This window comes from Schistocerca gregaria, chromosome X, assembly GCF_023897955.1.
Source record: "Schistocerca gregaria isolate iqSchGreg1 chromosome X, iqSchGreg1.2, whole genome shotgun sequence".
NCBI classification, from domain to species: domain Eukaryota; kingdom Metazoa; phylum Arthropoda; class Insecta; order Orthoptera; family Acrididae; genus Schistocerca; species Schistocerca gregaria.
This window is the reverse complement of record NC_064931.1, coordinates 206,060,235-206,067,724: the sequence shown is the minus strand read 5'-3', so window position 1 is coordinate 206,067,724 and position 7,490 is coordinate 206,060,235. Positions and strand designations below refer to the sequence as shown.

Sequence of the window (7,490 nt, the reverse complement as noted above, 5' to 3'; positions counted from 1 at the left end):
ATCGATGTGGCAACAGGCTGATATATATTGAGAAATGACATATTTCAGCTGAAGTTACAAGATTTTTTCTTAATGAATACATCAGGGGTCAGTGTATATGACGAAGCTACGTCCTGTAGTCATCCAAAGTATTTTACAGTTTTATAAGAATTGAGTATCTCTGTAAGAAATGATGGCCAAGAACACTACATTTAGTCAGCTACCTCAAGAAAGTAAATATAAACGCTGCCAACGGCCTTGCCGAGGTGGTAACACCGGTTCCCGTCGGATCACCGAAGTTAAGCGCTGTCGGGCTAGGCTAGCACTTGGATGGGTGACCATCCGGTCTGCCGAGCGCCGTCGGCAAGCGGGATGCACTCAACCCTTGTGAGGCAAACTGAGGAGCTACTTGATTGAGAAGTAGCGGCTCCAGTCTCGGAAACTGACATGCGACCGGTAGGGCTGTGTGCTGATCACATGCCCCTCCACATCCGCATCCAGTGAAGCCTGTGGGCTGATGTTGACACGGCGGCCGGTCGCTACCTTTGGGCCTTCATGGCCTGTGTGGGAGGAGTTTAGTTTAGTTTAGTTTTAAATATAAAGGCTTCCGGGATCTGTTGAAGGTACTGCAGCATGGCCCCACACACACAGAGTGGGCTGGAACGTCTGGACGACCGGTAGTGCGAACAGTCGATCCCATCCAGGCTGGGCTGGTGAACTCCGAACGCCTCATGTTGGACTTATTTCCAGTTGATAGGTGTGGAGACGTGCAGTGCTGGTCGAGTAGGATTGCTCGGAGTAGCGCCTGGATCTCTTCAGCGAGAAGTACGATGCGTTGATAAAGAAATATTATACCTGCGCCATCGGCACTGTAGTCAGGTAGTTCTCAGGATCGTGTACCTTTCGAGGGTAAAGGCCAGTTGTAGGGTTTGTCATTTGGCATACGGTGACGGCAGAAATTTTCACTCTGACAAAGTTCGCTTCCATGGGAGCGGTGTCGCTGTTGTCACGATTCAGTGGGCTTCCATAGTCACTGAATGGTGGAAGACTTATCATAAAAAGTAACATTCGTCCTATCTGCCTGAGTTGACTTTACCACTACATCATCAATGGAGGTGAAACGCAAGTCTGTCCCATTTGCTACATTACTAACAAACGTATAGAAATTTTATGCAATATTGTCTATTCTGTACGGCATGTAAAGGAAACGAAGAAGTCCATATCATTTCATAATATAAGTTTTCATCATAAGCTCATGGACCACCGGTATGCGGTCGTAAGCATTGATGAGTCTCTCGTGTACAAGGGGTTAAGGACGACGCATTACAGCCACGTCCAGTCGCCTTTGTTGCCGTAGAATCACTTGCAGATCAGGTAATTGTGAATTTCAAGCCAATTTACCTGAGAATTCCGAAGTAAAGTAAAGTCGTATGCCATTATTGACTTGGAAATCCCGAATTGCATCTTCAGCCAACTGAATTGTTAAACTTGTTTTCTGCCCTTCACACATGTAGGCACCTTCCGTTAACGAAGTCTGAGCGATGTGTGTCGTTTATGTGTAGCTGATCAGTGTAGATGACTGTAATGGGTGTGGTAGTGTAGTGTTATGTATGGATCGGATGATGAAGAGAGAAAGGAAAGGGTGAAAGCTGATACCGGCACATAGCCTACTTCTCTCAGGTACCACAAACTGGGCCGCCGAGCTTAATTTCCCCATCCTGCAGACGGATCGCAATCAACATTGTCTCATACATACACTTTACAAGTCGTTTGGAATTTAACCCTTATACTGGGGCAAAACAGGTGATTTGTTGCTTTACACCACGACCCCTTCTGTCTGAAACGAGGTGCACGGTACTGGATGAAGAAACGAGCAAAGGAAATCATAGGATAATCTACGGCAAATTAAGAGCAATTTTAGCAGGGTTCCTACAAGAATGACAGGGTTACTGGGACACATGAACAGCAAGATGACTTGATATCTTCAAGTTCAAAGGATAGTGGCTCGTTTGGTATTATCGTGATATACGAGACCGACTTCCACGAATATGATAACGCAAAATGAGTGGCAATCTTTAAAAGATATTCTCACGAAATTTCAGTCAAAATCCAAAGGCGAAATAATTTTTTGGCTCTCACATCCATTGTATTAAAATAAGAGAAATCAGGGTTCGAATGAAAGATGTAAATGTTCGTTTTTCCCGCTACTTGTTCGAGGGTGGATCTGTAGAGAAACGACTTGAACACATTTCGATGAACGGTCTGCAATCACTTAAGTGTGAACTGCGGTGTAATCATGTACATGTCGATGAAAATGTAAATATCTCAGGTTTCCTCTGTGCGATTTTCTAATGATGTACATCCGTATGTTCCGACGAGCTGTTTCAAGATTGTGGACGGTATTTCGAGGATCTACCCAGCCGTCTTTTTCAGGTACTGTGAGTTTTTTCTGTTATGTGTACTAACTGCCCCTACCCCAACCAGAAAGTGAATGCTGCACCATGATACTCGTATCATTGTATACAGTTTTATGATTATGTTCAAGCTTCCGCTTGACAACAGTGAATTTTATTGGCTGTTTTACTTGGGTTTGTCGCTGCTGTTCCTTGGATCTGTCCACGACTCTTCTGATACTCTGTCCCACGTGAGACGTGTCACATCCGTATGGAATGAGATACACAACCGGCTTTCAGATACCTAGCTTGTTTTTAAAATTATGAAGAATAGGAGAAACATTTCCGTTAGATCTCATCGATCTTTCCGGATATTGGGCCAGTAAGCCTAGCTAAGCCATTTTTGGCTCCTATTCCTCAGCCTCAGTCTCAGCTTCAGGTTTTCTTGATTTTGAGTTGAAAGCCCATTTAATTTCATGATCTGAGTGCCCATTCCTTACGAAAACTATCCTTTGACAATTTCTTTCTTTTTTTGTATCCATAGTCACATATCGGATGTTCAGGTAGACTAAAATAATGCTTACACCTGTGTTTTTGGACGTCTAATTTACGTCAGAACTTTATTTAATTCACCGACTTGCAAATCTCCAGCATATAGCTTCTCATATTAACATACGAGACAGCTGATTTATATATCGTGATACATATAATTTGGTGACCATCACCACCAACGCATAGGGTACTATCTAGTTATTGTTCACTTGTTAATGGTTTCTGTATTGCATAGACCAGTACGGACGAATCCCCTATGCTTTCCGTCCATACTTGTTCGTCCGTGTAATTTGCTTGTGTAGCCGAGGTATGCTTCTGTGTGTTATGTAGTCTTCCTTCCGAGGGTGTATTGCGTCATCGTGTGCGTGCGTCCTCACTGCCGCCGTCTTCATCTAGCCGCGACCGCGGCCGTCGCCGCCGCCGCCAACTCCCCCAGTTTATCGCGCAACGACTGCCATCGCCGTCACCACTTCCATCTGGTTGTTGCCGTCACCGCATCACCCCTGACATACCTGCTTCCATACCTCTCACACAGGAGACGCTCACATTGTCCGAAACTCCACCACAGCTCGTCGCCTTGGCAACAGCTTCACTACTTATTAGCCACCACATCTATCACCGACTCACACGTAACAGCCCGCAGAGTAACAGTTGCCACAGACGATATCACTTCATCAAGCCTCACCATTTCAACCAACGCATGGCGTTCTGAAGGACCTGTGAAACACTTAGATGACTCTCAACACAACGACACGTTCCACCACCCCAAACCCACAACAATTTTCTATCCCACATCGTTAAAAACCCAACAAATCGTCAAAATTCTGATATCAGTCCCACTCCCACCCGAAAGAAATCGCAAACTGATCCTGATGACAACCAGCATATGGGCACCTCTCCTCCCCCTGCAACACCTTCCCTACCTTCCACACCTTCACGCTCTTCAACCTAGATCCGAAATTCCTCATATTCAAATCCCTCACCCTCGAAATCTACAAACATCTACCAAGTCTCCACAGCCGAGAAGTCATCTCTAGAAAAGGCACTGTATCAGTTAAATCCTTCGACCCTTGTTTCCATAGTGAACTTCTCTCCAAAAATCATCTCATTACCTTTGGCCCCAAAGTCTCCATAACACCCCAGACCACGGTATCCCTTGCCATAAAAACCCAACTCCCCACTATCCTCCCACTCTCACTGCTGTTATCACTGGAGTCACCCTTGAGATCACCGATGAGAAAGAGGAGACTGAAATAAACAACACCCAGAATTTAAAAATTCAATCAGCACTTTTTATTTTTATTGACTCATCCGCCACCACACACCTTTTCCTTAAAGATGGAGCTCTAATATACGACCACCACTACAAGGTCGAACATTCCAAATCCAATCCCTAGTCCTACCACTATCAAAAGTGCCTCGCTACAATGATCACCGAATTGCAAACTGTAAAAACCAACCTACCTGTCCATCCTGCAAAGCCTTCCATTTCCTTAAACGCTGCCCTCACCTTGATTCCCCTCCAACCTGCAATAAGTGTAGTGACCAATACCTTTAAATGTAAAGCCAAGTCTCAAACAATCAAGCGAGAAATCATAGTCCCATTCCATCCATTGATACCCCAATTCGTTCCAACAATTCTCTTTAGCCAGCCACCACTGCTGAAGACATCATCAAATACATCTACCAAAATATTATTCCATTACAATGTGCACATACCTGTCAACAACTCTCGCTTGCTGCTCGCTTTGTCTTCCATCCCTACACCCATACAACTTACTGCCACAACCAGGTCCACTTCTTCACTCACCTCGACACCCTAGTCTAAGCTCCATGTAGTCCTCATCCACAAACGCTACTCTAGTTTCCTTATAATGACATAATGGAACTACAAAATCCTTTATCTCAACATCTGCTCCCTACCTGCCAATAAACATCTTTTAATGCATACCATGTCTAATACAATGTCCATACCTTTATCGTTAATTTAACATTCCTCCAACGCTGTCACACCAACCAAACCTCTGCTTATATTCTCCACTGCACAGAAAACACCCTTACCCTTTCCAGAAGCCAAGTTGAATTGGACAATGTGTGAATATCTCTGTTAGACCACAATCCTTATACAATATTGCCAACGAACACTATTAGGCCCCTGCGGAAGGGAGAATTACTTTGACAAGGAGGGAGGCGACCCCACCTATAGGGTTCCATCTCCCTGTACATCTCCAGACCGTCCATCCTCCATATCAACATCGTCCACCCTGGAGACAGACGTCTCACTAGGATGGTTCAGTGGAACACTATCAGACTTGCACCCACAGACAGGGGGCAACCGCAACAGACGCAATGAGAAGTGGTCGGTTTCCGCACTTGGATGGCGATTGGAGACGGAAGCCGGGGGAGACGCCGTGTCGTGTGGTGTGAAGGTCAGAGAGGACAGCGCATCACGAGTAACAAGGTCGTCACGCTGTGCACACGTCTGATGGTGGTAGTATTTAGAAGGGATATGGCGCTGTCCCTTCCGTTTCTTCGGTGACCGTTGCTTCCTAATATGTTGTTCCATGTCGGACGGCGGACGGCTGTCGTCTAACATGCAGCCAGACCTCAGAAAGGTGGACGTCGTTACAGACCCTTCACCAAAAATCATTGGGTCAGGACAGAAGCCTGGCGTCTGCTGACAGTCACAGTTCTTTTGTGCTGCCTCCAGTGGCAGTGTATGAGAAGCATGCAAAATGTCCATAGAGTCGTCGAGAGGAGACGTTGCCGCTGCCGCCTGATTCAGAGAGTGCACAGCAGGCAGGCCCGCTGAGGACGCGTAGGATAGAGCTGACACAGTAGGCGACGTAGGGAGGGCGACGTCTCCGATCGGCGTCTGAATCACTCTACGACAGAGACATTCAGAATGGACATGGTCTTCCTCTCCACAAGCTGCACAAGTGCACAACTGGCCATCATACATGACGACAATCATGCAGCTGCCGGTAACCAAGTAAGAAGGCGCGTGTCTCCTCAGTTCAGTTTTTACCTGAAGGACGCCATTTAAGACAGTAGGCTTCAAACGTCTTCCACATTTCAGCAACGTGTCTGACGACATTGTCGTATGGTTTAATGGCGGCCACTACAACATCTGACGGTATCTCAAACGAAAGTACGGAAACTCTCAACGTCGAGAGGCCAACACCAGGATCATGAACCACGACAGCCGTCGGAGAATCGGAACTTGAGATCTTTGTCAAGGCTCACAGCTCATCACTCGCCAACAGTATGTACGTAGTGGTACTTTTTGGTCATTCATGATCCAAAGGGGACGATAATTTTATCGTGGCTTGGCGTTAGGATAACGGCATGATAGTCGATGAATAACGTCAAGAAGTCAAACCAATAAACGGAAGTAAAAACGCACGCGTAAGACAGAAACAAGACGTGATAGCCTAATCACTGCCGAAGGCAGACTGACAACTGGGGTACTCAAGAACTACTGACGGCACTCCCCCACAGCTTTCCTTCCGCCAGTACTTCGTCACCCAGTCTGTGACTATGCCATGTCTCCGCAGTGTCCCTAATACCAAGCCCGCTAGTCTAGCAAGTCTCGCAAGAGAACTTCTGTGAACTTTGGATCTTAGAAGATGAAGTTCTGCCAGAAGTAAAGCTGTAAAGACGGAACCTGAGTCGAACTTGGGTAGTTCAGCTGCTGGAGCACTTGGCCACGGAAAGCAAAGGTCCAAGTTCGAGACTACGTCCTCAAATAGTAATAACCTGCAAGGAAGTTTCAAACCAGCACATTCTCCGGTGCAGAGTGAAAATTTCGTTCTGAATACAGCTAATAGCCTCTCCAAACTACAGTGGCTGCGTAACTGATGAGTACATTGCCCATATATTAATATTATATGATAAATACACTCATCCCAGAACAACTGTACAGCAGAATATTTTCAAAATTGACGTCTGTTTTTCTCTTAGGGTAGCTGTTTGTTCGATGACTAGCACCATTAATAAATTTATTTGTCATTTCGCACTTGTTTTGCAGTCAGATTTTTCCAGCACCTTTATTAAAATACACTCCTGGAAATTGAAATAAGAACACCGTGAATTCATTGTCCTAGGAAGGGAAAACTTTATTGACACATTCCTCGGGTCAGATACATCACATGATCACACTGACAGAACCACAGGCACATAGACACAGGCAACAGAGCATGCACAATGTCGGCACTAGTACAGTGTATATCCACCTTTCGCAGCAATGCAGGTTGCTATTCTCCCATGGAGACGATCGTAGAGATGCTGGATGTAGTCCTGTGGAACGGCTTGCCATGCCATTTCCACCTGGCGCCTCAGTTGGACCAGCGTTCGTGCTGGACGTGCAGACCGCGTGAGACGACACTTCATCCAGTCCCAAACATGCTCAATGGGGGACAGATCCGGAGATCTTGCTGGCCAGGGTAGTTGACTTACACCTTCTAGAGCACGTTGGGTGGCACGGGATACATGCGGACGTGCATTGTCCTGTTGGAACAGCAAGTTCCCTTGCCGGTCTAGGAATGTTAGAACGATGGGTTCGAT

At 46.1% G+C, this 7,490-nt stretch overlaps 1 pseudogene; it reads left to right on the top strand.

Annotated features, from left to right (window-relative positions):
- Positions 1-227: 227 nt before the first annotated feature.
- On the top strand, positions 228-345 carry LOC126299790 (5S ribosomal RNA; annotated as a pseudogene).
- Positions 346-7,490: the final 7,145 nt, after the last annotated feature.